This window comes from Brassica rapa, chromosome A09 (genome assembly GCF_000309985.2).
Source record: "Brassica rapa cultivar Chiifu-401-42 chromosome A09, CAAS_Brap_v3.01, whole genome shotgun sequence".
Taxonomy (NCBI): Eukaryota; Viridiplantae; Streptophyta; class Magnoliopsida; order Brassicales; family Brassicaceae; genus Brassica; species Brassica rapa.
Window position 1 is genome coordinate 24,164,306 of NC_024803.2, and position 20,934 is coordinate 24,185,239.

At 34.6% G+C, this 20,934-nt stretch overlaps 1 long non-coding RNA gene across 1 annotated transcript; it reads left to right on the forward strand.

Annotated features, from left to right (window-relative positions):
* The first annotated feature begins 384 nt into the window (after positions 1–384).
* On the forward strand, positions 385–20,777 carry LOC117128305. The gene is made up of 2 exons (XR_004451584.1): positions 385–7,682; positions 11,123–20,777. It is a non-coding gene; the product is annotated as an uncharacterized LOC117128305 (long non-coding RNA).
* The last annotated feature ends 157 nt before the right edge of the window (positions 20,778–20,934 follow it).

Consider the following 20,934-nt stretch of genomic DNA (forward strand, 5'->3'; position numbering starts at 1 on the left):
ATAAAATACCAATATGAACTTAGTGGTATTTTTTTCAGTTCTAAAAATGTTTAAATCATAAATTTCAGATTATATTCTAAATAAAGTAGAAATGGCATTCTACGAAGTAGAAAACAAAATCCACTTTTTTCATTGAATCTACAATATTTAGAATACATGATCTACGTAAATAAGAGTATTCTAAAAATATTTAGAATACACATTCCGCGCTTAACCTACCGATCTAAAATCTTTAGAAATCAAAATCTACACATTAATATAAATCTACAATACGTAGAAATCGACTTCTACAGATTTACTGTAAATCTAAAACATGTAAAAATCAAAATCTACATATTACTATAATTCTAAAAACCTGTAGAAATCGATTTCTACAGATTAGCTGTATTCTACGGATAAAAAATCAGTTCCTAAAAATATGGAAACAAAATATTTGAGAATATTCACTCTCATATTTTTTTAATTGTTTTTTTTATAAAAAAAAAATCAAAAAACAAAAAAATTATAACTTTAAGGGCATTATTGCCATTTTAAAAATAATTAGCCTAATAAGACATAAAGTATATGAAATTAGTTTAAAAAAACATAGTTATCATTTTTTTGCTCTAAAAAAACAATTTTCCCTTTTTTTTTTTGGCACTCACCCATAATACAATACTTTTAAGAAACTTTATTTGTGCACAGTCATACAAAACTAGTACTTCTTCCACTGGCCTTTTTTATTTTTTTTGGCACTCACCCATAATACAATACTTTTAAGAAACTTTTATTTGTGCACAGTCATACAAAATTTCGCATGGTAATTTCCACCTAATGAATCCCCTTTATTCCAGGTTTGATTCCTCCTTAATTCTTTTGATATTAATTTTTGAAATAATATTTTAAACTCAGTTAAAATCAATGTATGATAGACAAACTTAATATGGAAAATTAGAAACTTCTTACACTGACAAGAACGCAGTCATGAAGCATGTACCATAATATAGACCAAAAATATTAAGTTTAAAATGTATAAAACAATAAAAACGGTCATGAAATTTTGGAGGCTAACATATGATATCTTGATTATTTACATTGTTTTCACTATTCATTCTTGTACATTTTGATCATTTAAGATAACATTTAGACATATCTAGATTGCTTTTCATTGCATACGTCTTTATCTGGTGATGAAGATGTCACATTGTGACTTTGGAGCACTTGGAGATAGTTTGGAGGAGTTATTGGTGATTTTCAAGAAGAAGACGAGAGGACAAGTGACCCAGCGGCCTCGTGACCTCGCAGCGGCCTTGTAACCTCGACATGAAGCCGCTGCAACCAATTCGAGAGTGAAAACCATGAAGTACAGGAGCGGCCTTGCGCAGCGGTGCGTAGAAGCCGCTGAGAAAATGCACACGCCCCTGCCCGATTTCAAGATGTCGCAGTGGTGACGTGAAGCCGCTGCTGTGTTCCACAGCGGTATGTCGGAGCCCGCAGCGGCATGACGAGGACGCAAGAAGGCCGCTGTGACTGTCCAAAAAGTCAACATTCGAGGATTGACCAGATTTTTACACATTTGTGTTTGGGTCAGCCCAGGTTTGTTAGGTTGACCCAGTTCGATTTTAAACCACTATAAACACTTTTTAGATCTAATCTTAGGGACTATCTTGTTTTCTATCCAAACACAAAACCTATTTTGGTGAAATATTCAATCTTTAGCTTCTTTTCATCTTGATATCTTGTGTTTGCTTGATTATTTTGATCACTAATCATGATTAACCTTCAATCATCATTGATTATTGGGTTCATCATGTCTATTAGTGAGTAGTTACCCTTTGGATTCATGGGTTAGGATGATTAAAGTGATTAAGTGAAGATAGTTAGATTAATCTATTTTCTTGCTTGTTGAGTGATCTTAATGCTAGTTTAGTATTGGCCTCTCTAAACTAGAACTCTAGACATTTCACACCTGTAAAGGTTTTTGATCAAATGTCTGAGCCAACTCAACCTTGCTCTTTGCTTGCTTAACCAAAGACATTTGATGTTAGGAAAGCTTTAGATAGTTAATGGACATGTTCTTAATGATTGCTTGAATGACACAAACCAAAGACATTTTATGTTTGATCAATGAGAGTAAATGAGCATTTATCTTGACAAATAACTTGTTTAGGATTGTAGTCTAGACTTAAGGAAATATGTTGATTGATACGTTGCCATTCTAGATTGGATCTTAGTCATTTGAAGTTAAATTCGTAGACCCATGATTCCTCCTTTATCCTATTGCTTGAAAGTTTGTTAATTTATTGTCTTAGAGTCTTGCTAGTTAAACCATATCACGTCATTACACTGAGTGTACTTAGATTAAGTATGAACATGTATTCTCTTTGGATTGAAATCACTTAGAATTGGATTAACTATTAAATACTATATTGATTTGACTTAGGATTAGAGATTAATCCTTATCAACATAAAACAAAAAAGAATATTCTAAATATTATATCATTTCACATAGCCTTTTTGGTTAAGCAACTTTGGAGATTGGAATAAAACCCAAATTTCCTACTTACAAAAGTACTCAAAGGAGGTTACTTTCGGGTTTGCACATTTTCAACGCGCCAAAGGTCTTAAGACCTTCCTACGGTTGGAGAAGTATTATGGCATCAAAGGAGCTAGTCACTAAAGGACTGAGACGTACGATCGGAACAGAGAACATACACTTGTGTGGAAAGACCCGTGGATCCCAGACAAGAAGGCATGACCGCCTATCATGCCACAAGTCTATTACCCTGACTTAAGAGTCTCTGATCTCATTGACCCAGTGAAAAAGGATTGGGATAATAATAAACTCAAGAGCCTCCTTGATCCGCACAAGATTCCATTAGTGCGCAGGTTACACATTAGTAGGAATTCTATCACAGACGGTTACTGTTGGAATTTTCCAATATTGACTTAACTCAGGATATATTATTACAAGAGCTAAAAAAATAGTGAATTTGATTTTCAAAATCAGCTACCATCCCTTAATCCTCTGATAGAAAAAAAAATCTGAAAACTTAAAACATGGAAGAAATTTTGCCACTTCTTATGGCAATGTGTGTCTGGAGCAATAGTTGTTAATGAAAGACTATTCAAGAGACACATTGGAGATGACCCGAGCTGCCCAAGATGTAGATATGATGAGGAATCAATTAACCACATGATCTTGACCTGCCCTCCCGCAATGCTATGTTCGCCCTATCGTTGATCCCCTCTGATCCAAGAATTTTTCCTTCACAAAACCTTTATACTAATATGGACTACCTACTCTCTAGAACCCATACTGGAGGAGATATTGAGAAAGAAACCCGAGTTTTTCGTGAATTACGGCATTTATTCGAGTGATCCATAAATCTCCAAGATCTTACCTTTTTTTCAAAAAAAAGCCTTATATGGTATATTTGGAAAGTCAAGAATGAGAAATTGTTCAATGCACATGATTTTTCACCTATGGACACAACAAAATTGGCATCACGGGAATGTAGTGCTTGGCTCATGCCAACCAAGAAAAGGATCCAAGAGAAATGTAGTGCTCCTATGGACACAACAAAATTGGCATCACGGAAATGTAGTGCTTGGCTCATTGCCAACCAAGAAGAGGATCCAAGAGAAACCGTCTCAAATTTTTACCGGGTAACCACTTAAAGACCCCAACTTTCACATGCCGCGTGGATGGCTCATGGAAACATGATGATGCCACAAGCGAAGTGGGATGGATTCTACATCTACAAGATGGCTCAATAGATTTACTTAGTTTAGAAGTTGGGCATAAGGAAATTTTCCCACTACATATTGAACTTAAAAGTTTGACATGGGCTTTAAAATGTTTATCTCACCATCAGCTCTATTGCAACCACTTTGTCACTGATTCCCAATAATTAGTCAAAATGATCGAGACGCCCAAGGATTGGCCAGCCTTCGTATCTGAACTTAGCGAACTCAAAACTCTATGGGAGATCTACAATGATGCCAAAGTGGTCTACGAGGTCAGATCCAGTAACACTCATCAAGCGTATTTCCTTACAAGACAAGCACGAACAAGGAAACATGTTTTCTCGTATGTCAGTATGTCTGTTCCCTACTGGATGGATACTACAAATTTGCCTTTTGCGAATTTTTTTCTAAGTATCATAAAAGCCACAGTTTATAGTAGGGGAGTTTGAACACAAAATTTTGTCCCCAACTATGGCTATAGTAGACATCATTGAAATGCATATAAAATCTTCAAAAAAATATTCTTCATCGATAGTAATGCATACTCCACCTTAATCACCATTACTTGGGAATAATCTTCAAATTCCCTTCATCCTTTCACATCAGATTTATGTATTTATATGTGGACCACCACTTGCAAAATTTTCATCCACTACAAGAAAACATCTAAAAATTGGCGGAAAAAGTTGTTAATTTTTCGTAGAAAATAGTTATTTTTTACGAAAGCACCGATAATATTGTCTGTCAGGTTTATTTAGTCGTAAAATTATCATTGATAATTTATCAGAAATTCCCATTGAAAATAAAGGAAATTAGTTCTTCAATTTTTTTAAACAAAATTTGTATGAAAATTTTCTGACAAAACATTCCAACGGTTTTTCGACAATTTTATGTCAGATTTACAACAAATGTTTTTGAAAAATTTCAAGAAAATTTTTAATAGTTAAATATTTATCTTATATTTATTTTATTTATCATGGTTCATGATGAAGTGTCTAATTGCAACTTCACCCTCATGAATTTCAGTAATCTAGTGATACTCATCATATATTTATTTATCCCTTAAAACTAGGTTGCAAGTGTGAAGAATACATGGTGTCCAACAGATGCAAGGAAATCTACCATAAGGTAAGGTCTCAAATCACTTACAATTGGGTACGTTATCATTGATTACTTGTACAATAATTTTCTCATACAGTTGATGAATAACTCCATTGATCAATTTAGCAATGAATAATTTATCTTTCACTTAACTGAAACAATTTTCATCTTTAAGAAATATAGGGTCGCTTCCAAAAGTAGCTATGAAATTAATCATATTTTTTTCTAGGATCAATCGAACCATCACTCACAATCGTCACCATTTATTCTTTTCTGTCAATTTAAGTGCCACTATTTTTTGACATTGTTTTTTTTTTCTTGCTGCAATAAAGTAGTCTTTAGCTTATTATAATTTATAGGTGCATAACCACCAATTTTGATTGGTAGAAACTTATGGGATTTGTAACTTGCAAGATTGTACAATTCGGTTTTTGTAAAAACATCTTTACAATTTCTTGATTCAATTGATCTCTAAGTTAAATATCAATTCTTGTAACGATGAGTCAAAACGCAAGATTTTCTTTTCTTAGAAACTGATTCATAGGCAAAAAGAGTCTCTCTATGTGTGGACTCAAATTTCTTCATCTCAAATTCATTGGTTGACTTTTGCATTTCAAGCTTTATAGTCATTGTTGCCTTTCTACCAAGAGGTGTTTCCAGTTCAGTCAAAAGAAATGAATTTTTATTCTCGAATATGATCCTTGTTGAATCTCATTATAAAGTTGCACTTAAATTTTCAAGTTCCACTTAATGATCTTAGTTTATGCAATTTATAACTCTATAGTGGAGGTTCTTATATTTCACTTGATGAATTGGTAGATCCATTTCCAGAGCTGCTACCTATACAAACACTTCCACTCTGAAAATTCATGTTTTCTTAATATTTATGATATCATAGAAATTTAAAAACCGAAGAAAAAATAAAGAGTGCAAATAGATAGAACAATTGTTAAGCTTTGAGAACCACCAACATTAAAACATAAAATTAAATAAATATGTATAACAAATGATATCAATATCATGCTTAAATATATTTTTGCTAATTATAACTTATATGGTATTATGCATGTGTATTAACTCTGCTGCAAAGAAAAGAAAGCAAAAACAAAAAAAAAACAAAAGTTTCACTTAAGATTAAAATAGGCAAGAAAAAAGTTGTTACAAGTTGATATATCAGTTATCTAATCTAATATACATATTTTTGGTCCTTCGAGCATTCTGTCAACCCCTAGTTTCTAACAAACACTACTCTTATTTGAAAATTAAAGTTTTACCATCATTTTTAACTTCGTTAAAAAATTATCTAGAGAACTTGCTCATCCATGAGATATGGCCACCAAAGTCCACAACTCTTACCCTTCTTCATGGTTCTCCTCCAACTGATTTCAGCCGAAGTATTTCCTACTATCTGCTCTATTGCAACGTCAAAGATGAATATACCCTTCTATCGAAATTGATTTGGAAACTAATAACCTTAATCGTACTTTTTAACACTTCTACTCATTTTCTTAACAGAACACCTAAAGAATGCATGACTACCACGGGTTATATGCATGTGTCAAGTAAGTTATATGTTTTCATTTCATTTGTCGATTAAACCTTGAATAACCAAGAAATTAAATGACGCACATGTTCTTTATCTTGCATTCTCCTGACAAGGAAAACACATAGTACATCTGATGAAAATCAGACAACGGCTTTGAGCGTTACAAGACACTTCTCAAATGAATTTCCATGTAAACACTTCGTCAACATATCCGCTGGATTTATAGTAGTATGGATCTTTTGGATTTTGACTTGACCTTCATCAACAAGGTCAACAAACCAAATGAATCTTAGTTGCCATATGTTAATTTTGGTCATTATGAACCAAGTTCTTAGCTAGTAAAAACAGCACTATGTGAATCATTGTGAAACCTGTAAACTTCGAGTTAAAACTCAATTTACTCTAATGTTAACATCAATCTTCGTACTAGTTTCTCCATCCAAACAAACCAGCAACTTACATTAACCTAATAGTGTCCATGTTTTCTATATTATCTGTCGGAGTCTTCAACCCTTAGCATATCATTTTCGCCAGCCAACATTTAAATACATTCAAGCAATTTATAAAATGTTATGATACCAACTAGTATTTAATACCAAAATGTAATATTTGTACTCACTTGTATCAATTTTGTTGGCAAAAACTAGCTTATTAGATTTATGACTTGAAAGATTGCATGACTCACATATTGTAAAAACTTTCTTGCAATTTCTTGATTCAATTGATCTCTAACTTGATTCAGCTTAGGTTTTTTCATCTCAACTTTGTTGTTCAACTTTTGCAATTAAAGCTTTGCAGTCATTGTTGCCTTTCTACAATGAGATGTTTCATACCTTTTATTCCAAATAAATGTGTTTAATTTTGGAATATGATGCTTATTGAATCTCATTACAAAAACTACACTTAAATTTTGAAGTTCTTCTTTTTGGTCATAGTTTCTGCAATTTATTTACATAATTTCTTTGTGGAGATTCTTAAGTTTCACTTGATGAATTGATACATCCATGACCAAAACTACTACCAATACTATAGTTTCACTCTAGAATTCATTTTTTAAACTTTAAGATATCATTACAATTTTGAAAAACTGAAGAATAAATAAAGAGTGAAAGTCGATAAAACAACTGATTAGATTTGGAGTCTTTCAATACAATAGTAATCCTTGATGCTTAAAGGGATTACATGGCCATGAATGCATAATATTCTTTGAATGAGGAAAATTCAATGAATGAGGGAGAACCAGAAATGTAAAAACCAGAACAAAGTGACACACAAGCAGCTTAAACAACTCAAGCGACACAACCACGTAAGAGACATTTAACTTCTAAATATTGGTAAGATTATACATCAGTTGGGGTTAAAAGTGATGGCAAGGAAATATGTCAGTGTAACCATTTTGGTAAGAAACTAGTGATTAATACTAAACACATGGAACACACCACTTGCTTTACCATTTAGATAAGTGTCAAGAAATGCCTAAAAAGGTAGATAGTACTGCATATGATCATAAAGTTGATAGAGAGATGACTAGCGAGATCACAATCCATCATGATTTGCCTTTTAGATATGCTGAGTATGAAAAGGTTAGAGCTATAAAATTATATCTTAATCCGGATTGTCAACCCGTTTGTAGACAAATTGTTGTTGTTGATGTATTTTGAAGGTATGAGATACAAAAGGAAAATCTTAGAAATGTGTTGGCAAAGCATCATGGTCGAGTTTACTTTACTTCAGATTTATGGCTAACTCATTCCACTACCATGGGTTGTCTCTGTCTAAATGCTTCTTGCATTGATGATAATTGGAAGTTGAACAATAAGGTTTAGCCTTCTGTATTCTGAAGTGTTCACACACTGGTGGAGAAATTGCTAGCATGATTCTTGAGTGTTTGAAGGATTGGGGTTTATAGAAAAAGGTGTTATGTATCACTTTGGATAAAGCTAGCAACAATGACAGTATGGAGATTGGAGAGAATTCTTAAAGGGAACACTTAAAAAATGATTGTTTAGCATCATTTATTATGAATATTTGCATTACTTATAAATGATGTAAATAGATTTTACAACACTTAGTGAAATTACTTTGAAAGTGCTGATGCAAATAATATGCATCATTTTATTAATAATTGAAATAAAATATTAAATATTTACATCAATTAGCGTAAGTGATACTGGTGCGTATCTGTTGTAAGAAATGATAGTAATATTTACGCCAATCTTTTTAAATGATGTATGTATTAACATTGATTAAAATAAATTATTCCCATTATTTTTATTAATAAAAAAACATTAGTATCAAAATATTAAAATAATTTTAGTAATTGTATCATTTATAGTTGTTAATATTATTATACTAATCGATTCTAAACCATGTCAACAGATCAATTAAATATTTTTACATTGAACATATTTTATCTTCATAAAAATGCAATCTAATGTAAAAGATAAAACTTAAAATTAAAATGATAAGCTTAGAGAAGCATGAAGAGAAAAAAGATACAATTAGAGGAAAAAAATTGTAAAAAATTCAAACTTGATTGCCCATAAGACTTTCTTCAATCCAGAATCTCCATCTTTATTTTCTTCTTGTTTTATGTATCCTCATATTAGTCATCAATCTTCGTTGATTATGTAGTGAATTTAACGACATTCATCCAAAAAATTTTCACCAACCACTATTCTTTGAGATGTTTACTTCTTCTCTAGATATCAAATTTGATATCATATCTTCTTGTATCTCCAAACGTTCTCAATCCAAAGAATGAAAAAAGTTTGCTATAACATATAGTCCTAAAAAAATTACATGTCTTAAAAAAAAAACATGGAAAGAATACAATGAGAATATAGAAAAATAATATTTGGTTAGAGTTTTCCCATCATATTCATCTGATTAAGAAGAAACAGAATCCAAATTTTGTTTTTTTACTCGAGTAGTTAGTAACAATTAAATTTTAACTGATAAAATGGTTTCAGAAAAGAAGAACCCATGAATGAGTATTGAAGATCACGACCGGAAAAATACATTTGTTGATGAAAATATATCCCTCCTCTTTCGATAAGAAACCACCATAAAAAAATTAAGTCTTATGAATATTAACTGATTCACGTAATCTCTAGTCTTTTAAGTTTATGATTTTTGTTAACTTATTATTTCAAGTGGGTTGTTTTAAATAGAGTTTTTTTTTTGCTTCGTAATAGATTTAAATACATGTGTGCTATATTATCTAATAGTAATAAAATATTACATATATGTGTCAATTTTTTATTGATGTAAATGAATTTGATAATATATCAAATAATTTAAATGATGTAAATTTCAATAAAATAACATCGTTTTTATTAAAATGATCCAAAAGAGAAAACTGTTATTTATCAGCATCAATTTTTACTGATGTTAATTATGCATCATTTTAATAAATGATGTTAACCAAATAAAAAATGCATCAATACTAATCGTTATAAATTTTGTATAGTTACATCAATTTTATTAAAATGATACAAATTAAACGAAAATGTATGATTTGCTTAAAGTGATGCTAAATTAACTAATAATAGCATCAATTATTACAACTAATCTAAAACTATATATATTGGTCTCATTTACAAATAAGTAATTCAAAATTGTATCATTTATATTTATGATGTGATTTATTTGATGCAATTCAATTGTTTTATGTAGTGGTAGCTTCAGATGATAAGTGGTAGGGGTTTGCTATGTGATGAGAAGTTTATGCATGTGAGATGAAGGTTTAGAGTTAGCAAAAAAATATCTTCCATGACATTAGGGAAAGTGTCAGATATGTAAAAGCATCTCAACAAAGAATATAATCTTTTGCAGCTTGTATTGAGAGAGTTGGAATCAAGAATGGAGCATGTTTATCTCTTGATGTTCTGACTATATGGAATTCCACATACGAGATGTTAGTCCGAGCATTGAATTTTAGAGAAGCCTTTGAAAGCATGGCATCTTTTGAAACACATTATAAATCATTGCATTCAGAGGTTGACCATAACTGAGGGGTTAAGATATGCGAGTTATTGAAGTCTTTTAGTGTTATTACTACATACTTTTTAGGTTCTAAATACCTTACATCTAATTGTATTTCGCAAAAGTGTGGAGGATAGAAAAGTTGTTGAAGAAATATGATGTATGTGATGATGCTAGAATAAAAGAAATAGTTCGCAAATGCAAGGTAAGTTTGATAATTGCCGAGAGGATTACAATAAGATTTTGGTTATGGGAGCTATCTTAGATCCGAAACTGAAACTTGAGGTTCTTGAAAAAGCTTATGAATCTTTGGATCCTACCATTTATGTCTTAAAGATTCTAGTACTTAATGATAACTTAGAGATGCTATACAAAGACTATCAGACTAGAAAATTGGCAAACTCATTAACTTTTTCAGCTACCCCAACTCCATATGAGATAATCAATGAATCTCCATTTGAAGAAGATGTTGACAATGTAAGTAAATGTTTCAGAATGATATGAATCTTCCATAGTATTGTTATTAGTAATTTGATATGATACTTCATTGTATAGGATTTTTTTTTGAGTTAGAAAGAAGTATTACAGCTGGTGTGGGCAACCCAAAAACACATTGAAATATCTGTTTAGAGGAGCCAAGAGTAAACAGAAAATGTTTTCCAGACTTAGATGTCTTAGTCTAATGGAAAGATAAGCATCATCGACTTAGTGATTTAGCTGACATGGCGTGTGATTTGCTTACCATCCATAGTACTATAGTTGCCACTGAGTCGGCATTTAGCATTGGAGGTAGAGCTGTGACTCCATACCGAAACTGGCTTCTTCCATAAAATGTTCAAGCTTTGCTTTGCGCTCGTAATTGGCTTTGAGAATTTCCAAAATTTGAAGGTAGTTTTAAAAATTTACAAAGATACTGATGACATTGGCATTGAAGAAGTTAGGAAAACACCAAGTAGCTCAAGAGTAGAAAATTCAAGATCAGGAGATTCAAACATGCAGTGAAAATGAGTATGAGCGTCGCAGTGAGAATGAGTATGAGCGTCACAGTGAAAATGCAACTTTGATTGTTAATTATTTGTTTATTTGAAGTGAGTTTGATTGAGATTAGTTTGTGTTGGCCTTGACTGTTACAAGTAAATGGTAGAGTGAAAGGGCTAAAGTAATTACATAGGAGAATAGTAGTTACTTGGTTCTTTAAGTGAGTTGGATTGAGATTTGTTTGTGTTTGTGGCCTTAACTTTTAGTAGAAAATGAGAATTTATGATGTGTTCATAATTGTCAGTATTACAATGGTGTAATGTATCACATTTAGCTCTTCGTGTGTTCAATCCCTTTCTTTTCTTTGCAGAGCAATGTAGATGGAGAAGGGGTCGTTGGTTTGAGATTAGGAGAAGATGATGAAGTTGGTTTCTATCTTGTTTCTCTATGATTTGTAGTTTTGTTATTTCAGACAAAAACCTGATGGCAAAATTGTTTTGTTGTCTTTCAATTTATGAGTTTCAGATATTATGTAATTTTAGATTATAAATATGTTTTGGATACACAAACCCGGTTCATTATATACTGAGCAACTGAAATAATTAAAATTGCATTTAAAAGCAGAACTAACGTACATGTTGAAATATGAGACCTTCATTTAGATAAAAGTCATAAACGGGCCTAACAGACCTAAACGGGTATTACAAAAATAAACGGATTGGACATCAAAAGGGTTTAAAGAGGTAAATGTATAAACGAGTTTGAAATTAAACGGGCTTAAACTGGCAGGACTTAAACGGGCCCATATGGCCCATATTAACATCCCTAAATAGAAGACTTGAAAATTGAGCATCAAATGAGCATTGGAGAAATCCATTAAAAAAACATGTAGTCAAAATTTCAAAGTAGAATTTCTTATGAACCAAAATAATGGAGATTAAGCTAAACTTGTTATACGTTCTAGCTGGGCTGTATGAGGAGTGGAGATGTAAGGTTAGCCAAATTTATAGTCGCGGCTGCATTTGCATCTAAACGATCACAACTTGTTTTGTATTTATCACATTGCATTGTATCAAACCTTGTTTATCCTTGGTGATCCAAAAGCTTTTATCATCTTTTGTAATGATCGCAACGCTCTTATGCAGATTCGAAATAAGATCAAGTTTTTCTAAACTCACTTATTGTCTTTACATATTTTCCGCATTTATTTGGTCATTTTCCGTCGGCTCTCGAAGAGAATCTGGGATCTCTGGGAAAGTTAGGGTTTCTTGACTTTTCTTATTTTAACGGAAATCGACAATGCAAATTTTGGTTCCCACAGTTTGGCGCTAGAAGGAGGGGGGGGGGGGGGGTACAGATAACTCTACCTCATAGCTGCAAAACGCTTGATCAAAACGATGTCTGGAAATACAAAAGACAAAATCGCACTTCGCAACAATTCTGGTAAAACAACTACAGCAGCCACTGCGCCTATGGGCAACGCTTACGCAAACGCCACAGTTCTTGAGAAAATCGAAAACCTAGTCGCGACTTTTCGCCACAGGAAGAGCAACGAAAAAGCTCGCGATTTCTCTGTCAAAACATAAAGAAAAACGATAAATTTTATCAAACCCCGTAAGATTTGGCTCATTACCGAGTTAAAGAAGTCTCAACACGTAAGGATTTTACCAAAAGACATTTTCCAAAAACTTTTCGAAAAAATAAAACTTGCTCTCCCCAAAACCGCAGAAAAATCTTAGGTTAATCGCAGAAAAAGGAAGCATAGGAAATCGGGTATATAACTCATTGCTGTACTTCTTCCGAATATTTTACGGAAAAACCCTAGGTTAATCGTGGAAAAAGGAAGCGCAACAAATCGGTTACGACTTCCCCACGGTTGTACTTCTTCCAAATAACTTTCGGAGAAACGAAGTTGATTTCCATAGAATCACTCGAAACCTAAAACGGCTGACGAAGACTAAATAAAGTAAAACGGGAGATTGTATCCCCACCGCTAAAACGTTTTCTGAAACCTAAGATTCCGTAAAAATTCAAGTATCACTTCTATAGTAAAAAATTCCACGAGTTGTCGATGTTTGTAACATATATCTTACTTCGGAAAAAAAACTACTCGAAACTTCCACGGATCTATCCCACGGATAAGAGAAAAACTTATGATTAAGTTTGGTTGCAATGATAAACCTCTTCACGGCTCTCGTACAGCAAAAACTTGAAATTTCTTACCAAACAAATCTCGTAAAAATTATGCTCGACAACATCTTGCGAAATAACCTTTGCAAAAATTAAGCTCGACAATTTTACGAAACAATTTTTGTAAAATTAAAATCAATTACATTTTCAGAATAAATTTCAGAATTAAACTCGATATTATTTTTCGGAAAAACTTTTGTAAAATTAAAGTTGGCAACATTTGACGAAGCAGCTTTCGTACAATTAAACTCAACATTATTTTACGAGACATTATTCGTAGAGTTAAACATGGTTGTATTTTATGATACAATTTTCGTAGAATAAGTTTGACAACGTTTACGAAACGACTCTCGTAAATAAAACTCAAAACTATTCGACAACCTTCGGAAATCTAACAACGATTGTAGAAAAAGACTCTCGGATAGGGAAAGAGATGGAGGAAATCCGAAAATCAAAATTCGCCCATCTGCCTCTCTCCACGGGCTCGCCATCGTTCCTCTCTTGCCTTAATCTATCGCCAAAACCTCATCTCCCGGCGAGTCTTCCTGATCATCCTCGGCATCTGTTGATCGTCCCTGGCTATTCATACACGCTAAAAAGGTTTTGACGAGAGGCTTATTATTTTTCGTAAATCCAATTATACTAAGACTGAAACAAGGATCACGAAAACCGCAAGACTGGCATCAGCCTTAACGCGGCCAGGAAAGCAGAGAAATCCAGGAAGAATCAATAGTCTTGCTATTCGAAATGGCCAGACAGACACGAAAAGAGTAAGGGCAAATGAGCAAGCAAAACGGAGAAGAGGCAAAGCCGAATCATAAAAACTAGGTGGACAGTCAAGCGAACTAAGTCTTAGGCGATTTTTTCTGTCACGATATATTGTTGCATAACTGTTCAACCAGATCTTGCAAACCTATCTAAACTCTCTGAAAATCGAGAAACAATCGCCACACATATCCAGCTCGCTTCCTAAAGATAGAAAGAACTAGAGACATGAACGTCGTCTTAAAACCGATTCGTATCTACCGATTTTCTTAAAACCGACATATTCCAAGTCGTCAACCTGAAAATAACCAAATCACAGTCCCAGCGTCATCTTTAAATCGACCAGATTGTTGATCATTCCAATCCTCGGAAGAAGAAACGTACACAACCCTTCAAAGTATCGGTTCTACCGTTTTCTTTCGTAAAATACAGGGGGAGAGTAGGTATGTATACTATACTCATGAGAACGTCTTTAAAAACTATACTCAATTATCGGTTCAACCGTCTTCAAAAACTTTTGCCTCGTCATCAAGAAAACGCATTCGTCAAAGGAAACTCTCGCACCAATAGGCAATACAATGTCTCACAAAAATCGTCCCAAAAAAGCAAAGGACAATCTGAAATTCGTCTAAACGCTAGCAACATATCCAGACGATCATGAACATAATCTCAAAGACTATACAACATTTCTCATCGCAATCATACATATCGAAAAACTTTTACTAATGTCAAACTGAAAATCGACGATTAGCCAAAGTCTTGAAGCCTTTTTCGGCTTTATAAAGCCAATTTCAGCTTTATAAAGCCAATTTCGTATGAAAAATTTTACGAGAAATCTTCAAGCATCAAAGCATTTCTTTCAGTTTCCATTGAGAAAAGTGAGTCATGGAAAAGCATCAAAAACATTTGCAACGAAGAAAACTCGAGAATAAAAGTAGCAGCAAGCACATTAAAGGGAATACTTTCTTCCTGATCGTTGGCTAGATCTACCGCTGGTTGACCAATTCGTTTCAGAAACGAATATGTCATGAGTATCCTCTCAAATGGCTATCAAAAACGTTCTGCGACTAGATCGTGGCGAAATAAACTTTGGTAACACTCCGTGAGTAACTCCAAGCAACTTTCACCAAAGATCGAAATGAAAGCAGAAACGCTTCTCGTAAATCCCGCAGAAACAACGCTACTTTGACATATGCATACATATCACCGATTTACAACCTTCGTAAAACCGGTCGCCCATTACTTACGCGAAAAATCCTTCGTACAATCAGATCAAGTCATACGAAAAAAACTTTCAAAAGTAAACGTAACAGGTCTTACGAAGAAGTATTTTTTGTATAGCAAATACAAAGCCGTGAGATCTGACTTCGGATGATCAATCTAAAGAGAGATCTCTTTGCATTACGATATAATAGATCTCTTTTTTTAGCCCTGCGGCTCGCTGGCTTCTACCTTTTGTTCTCGTCGGTCACATCCGGCAGGAAATCATCCCGCAATTACTCCGCACTGGTTCTGTATCAAACCTTGTAGGCTTCATCTTCCTCAGACAAAAATGAATCAATTTTCATAAGACTATAGGTAACATTATACGAAACATTCATCGTATAACTCAAACCTAAAGCGGAGAATCGTTTTCTACGACTATCAGCCATCTTAACACGGATAACCCCGACAAACTTGGCCTATCAATCTCAACAAGCGCTCTTTAGCCCTCGGTCAATTATGCCTTCCAGTAAAAGCCTGAACCAAAATTTGGCATCCCTTTTAAGGACAATCGTAAACTAACATGACCTTAATGTTAACACGAAAGCACCATGGTCTAATCCTTCACCTACAACGTCCTTGCCTATCTGAGTGAACACATCCTACATGCCAGGCCAAAACATTTGAGCAACCATCGCTCCGTGACTTAACGGTTAGATGACAATCTGCGATTTGTCTAAAAACGTCATGTATTAAGAAAATAATTATTGTATAACCCATAGTCGGAAATTATATGATAAATTCTTCCTTACAAAACTCAGTCCTAACAACCAAACGGTTAACGGAAAACTTAAACTTGTCGACAATCAACCAAGTTCAATACGTTTCACGATTAACTTTAAAGCCCGCTATGTTTTACCCATAAAATGCGGCATATAAGGAAAACTCGTAACAGAGCTCCTAGAGCTATACGAAACATCCTCAAATATGCACTAAGAAGGAAAACGCTTCTTCACAGGGACAAATTTACGCGACCCCTCGGTTCTAATTCCTCGATCGCAAATCAAATTATTAACATCCAAACATGAACAACAATTTTGGCTACGAACATCCGTAGACAAACCAAAATGTTTCTTAAACGCAGGGTTAAGACTAAACCCTTGCAATATCGCAAAACATCTTCAGGCCCGCGAACATTTCAAGCACGAAATGTGGCATACGAAATAAAAATCTATCTTCAGCATTGCGAGACGTCGCAGACGCCTGAAGAACAATTTTTTTCGACAAAATTACCTTCCTCAATAAAGACACCTTATTGGAAGACCAAACTGTCATACATACTAACAACTTCTGAAACATGTATTTTTCGCGAAGACTCAAAAACGGTAATATCTACCGATAAGTTTGTTGCTGATCACAACAAACTCTTAACGTCCTAAACAGACGAAGCCATCTCGTAGAGATATCTCTCGTACACCCGACACAATGGTAATACCGCTATATAAAAAATCCGAAATTCTGGTAAGCACTTTTGGGAGACTTAAAAATTGTCTTCGAAGATATGCTCAAATCCTACCATACAAGTCACGTAAGCCGAGAAGATATCGCGGACTTTAAAGCGGAACGGAATCAGGTCGAAAACGATACGGGAAACGTAAGTCTAAGTAGTCATCGCACCCCCTAAAGCCGTGATTAGACCTAAGTCTTGTCCTAAACCCAACACACTGGTCTCTAACATCTCTAGGCATAGTATCAAACACCATGATACAAGATCCCAAAATTTGTCTCTTGGCCAATATTCGAGCGTCTACAGAACTCCCGCAAGTTTACGCACTGCTAAAACTCTCGAAACAGATCACAGATATAACAGTTCACACAGAGTTAGATTACGAGATGACAACTCGTAATCTTCCCTCTACACCCATATATATGCTCGATTACCTCTACACGACACATAACTAGACCATAAAGGTCTGACCGGAACACAGGTTGTAAGAATCTCAACTCCAGGACGAACTACGAAACGCATGATCCCTTCGACAAGGGTACGTATGCAGCCTTCACAAAGCGCAACCCTAATCTTATTGCACTCCACTTTTAGTAGAGTGAAAAGACCACTTCCAACCATTAACTCCGCCTAACTTACCCGACATGCCTAATTCGGTCGCAAGAACACCACGATTCTAACGAGCTGGGGGGCTAACTGTTGGGATCAAAATTGGTCACGATGGAATCAATGTCAGAAAACTTCCCGGAAAATGTCCTCTTTGAAAAAGAGAGATAAAATTCAAAAGAAAAGAGAAGTAGAAAAAACTAAATCGAGTTTCGTAACAACTCCGAAAAGGATTCACACGATAAGCCTTCGAGAAAGGTTACTCAAGGCCTCAGACAAACAGATCACGAACAGCAAAACAATCATCGTCCAACTCGTTGAAGGGGCGAGTTGGACCGAACGCACCGTCCAATCGCCCGTTCGGTAAGTTGGACCAGCGAGTTGGATCGAGCAAGCCGTCCAACTCGCCGAACAGACGTGTTCGTTCGAGCAAGTCGTCCAACTCGCCGAACGGGCGAGTTGGATCGAACAAGTCGTCCAACTCTCCCGTTCGGCGAGCCAGATCAACTAGCCTGCCTTCGTCCCCTCCTCGTAGCTCCCTCCTTTGGGATTGGATTAAACATCCTCTTGTTTCGTCTTGATCAGAGTCATCGTTGGAACTTACGATTTAAAAACCGTAAGAACTCGTTTTCTCGTAAGAAGTTTAAATTGATAGTATAAAACGGCAACGGTTAACTAAACACCTTAAACCTCCTCCAATATACGGGAAAATTTGAACTTACTTCGGAATCGACGTCGTTTCGGAAGCGCTATTTAGATAAATCGTAAAAACGCTTAAGTCGGGCAACAGCCCGAAAGGGTCCAGAACGCGGCTAAAACCCCACTCACGATTTTATACTAAATCAAGCCCAATCGTTATGACAGTTTATCTTTTATTCTGCAGGGGAAGATACATGTCAAGTTCAGAGGATAAATGTGAAGTTTCCAAAGATAAACATGAAGATCGAAGAAAAATAGAATATTTCTGTGAAGCGATTAACTCGACCGAGGCCAGAAAGGGAAAGAGAAAACGGCCTCTAGGAGGAGTATATAAGGACGTCGAGGTTGAAGAGGCACACCAACAATTTTTTCCCTCTCAGAACTCTCTGCACTTAGAAACTTTTAGGCATTATTCTCGACATGTTCTGTTTCTATGACTGGCACTCGATTACTAGACGAACTCGCCCAGGCAGTTCGATCTCTTGTTCTACTCTTTCAATCGAACTAAGTTCGGCTTGATCCTCGAAAGGGGTATGTAGGCAGCCTTTCATAAGGTTCAGTTCGAAATCAAATTAAAACCTTTTTCGTATCTTTTTTCATCTTTTCTTATCGACATGCGACTCAACTAGGTATAAAATTTTAGGTTGCTAGAACTATGTAACTCGCTGACATCTCTTGTGGCCAAAGCTTTTATCATCTTTTGTAATGATCGCAACGCTCTTACGCGGATTCGAAATAAGATCAACTTTTTCTAAACTCGTTTATTTTTTTTACATATTTTTTACATTTATTTGGTCACTTGCAGTTGGCTCTCGCAGAAAGTTAGGGTTTTTTGACATTTCTTATTTTGATCCCACAGTGCTTTGATCCGTTCAGTGTGGGAACCTGAAGAGGACTCATTGTATTTTGTCTTCAGTTTGATCGATTTCTATGTTTTTATTGGCGGTGGTAACTCGTGAGTAGCAAAAAACGCTACCAATCTTTCGCTACTTGCACGTGCAATGACACCTTACTTATCTAGCCATTCAAGGATACTCTTCATCAAAGTTGCCAACTCGGCATGATCATCATGTGATGCTGGTAGTGGCATGCTATCTTCTAGACATGGGGCCGCCATTTCCGTCCTCGTTGTTCTTCGTCATTGCAAATTGTACGAAGTAAATATTTCTTCTATATCAATTCAATAAGTTGAAAATTCAATAGTGGGTTTTGAAAGATTTTTTATTAACTGTAAGACTCGACGAGTACATTAAAGTTGGCCTAAATATTAGGTCGTCGGTAGATGATCTTAAGTTACGAAAACGATTAAAACTAACTTGCTACTGAAAATGCTAGATCTTTCACTTTTTGTATTTGATGTGATGTATATATCCTTTTTGTCAAAGTTATGTGTATATCCATTTTCATTAATTTATATGTTGCATTTATACTAGGGTATGCTGGCAGAGTTTTTTTCTTTTACTAATCAGATTTTTTCCTTTTACTTCAGTTTCGGTGGCTGGTTGGTGCTTGGCTTGGGGTCTTCCAATGGCATTATTACTAAGGAATGCAGTCTCTTTTCAATGGTTTCATCGCCTCTCATCGCAGTCACTGTAGGGTTTGTCTGGTCGCTTCATGTACCGGTTCCTCGACCCTCATCACCACCTCATGCTTCCTTCATCTTCCAACAACCCAGTATCTCTAAGATTTTCACTTATTGACTGGTCTTGTGTTGATTGTTTTGGAGTGTTCTCTTGGACTCTCTTGTGGTCTGTCTATCCCTTAGTGCGACCATTTACTACAGTATGTTGTCTCTTTACAACGTTACGAAGTTATACCTTTGTTCAAGTACTTTTGTGTTTTGTTGCGGCAGCTTGATGAAGTTATGCAAGACATTTCAAAGTTTTGCTTATCGATATTTTCTGTCTGTTTTCCTCCTCTATGGAATTTGTTCCTCTTCATTCATCACCTACTTTAAGTTGTTTTGTTTCAAGAAGTAAAACGTCTAATATTAGAGATATTTCAGTTATTGAAGTTCTAATCAAAGGCTTATGAAAATGGTGTTCAATCGCCTATATGTGTGTAGCCATTTCAAGGATTGTTAATTGTGCATTTGCTGCTGTTTCAGTCTCAAGAATTATATCATTAAGTCTGATCTTTAATTCGCAAGACTTCCTTGCACTTTTTAGCTTGGTTGTTGAGACTAGAGGACCTCTCCACACAATTAGTTGTTTAATTGTTTTGTATGCCTTTATCATTTTTTGCTTTACTGTAATTGTTATTTGTTTAGTGAGGATGACTTTGTTATCATGTTATTTAAACACTTTCTCCTTTAATGGAGTAAGAATCTACAAAACTGAGGTTTGTCCAAAAAAAAAAAGTAGCATTGATTTTAGAAAGAGAAAAAGACTAGGATAGCACCAAACCAAGTTTTTGTTCCCAAAGTAGCACTCAAAGCTCAAAGTCACAAAAATATGTTTCATTAAAGAGGTAAATATACACTTATATTCCTTGGGTTAATTAATCCAAACCTTAGGGTTTAGAGTTAAGGGATAGAGTTTTGGAATTAGGGTTTAAAATTTTATAAAAAATAAATACTAAAATAAAAATAAAATTTTAAAAACAGTTTCAAAAAGTATTTTTA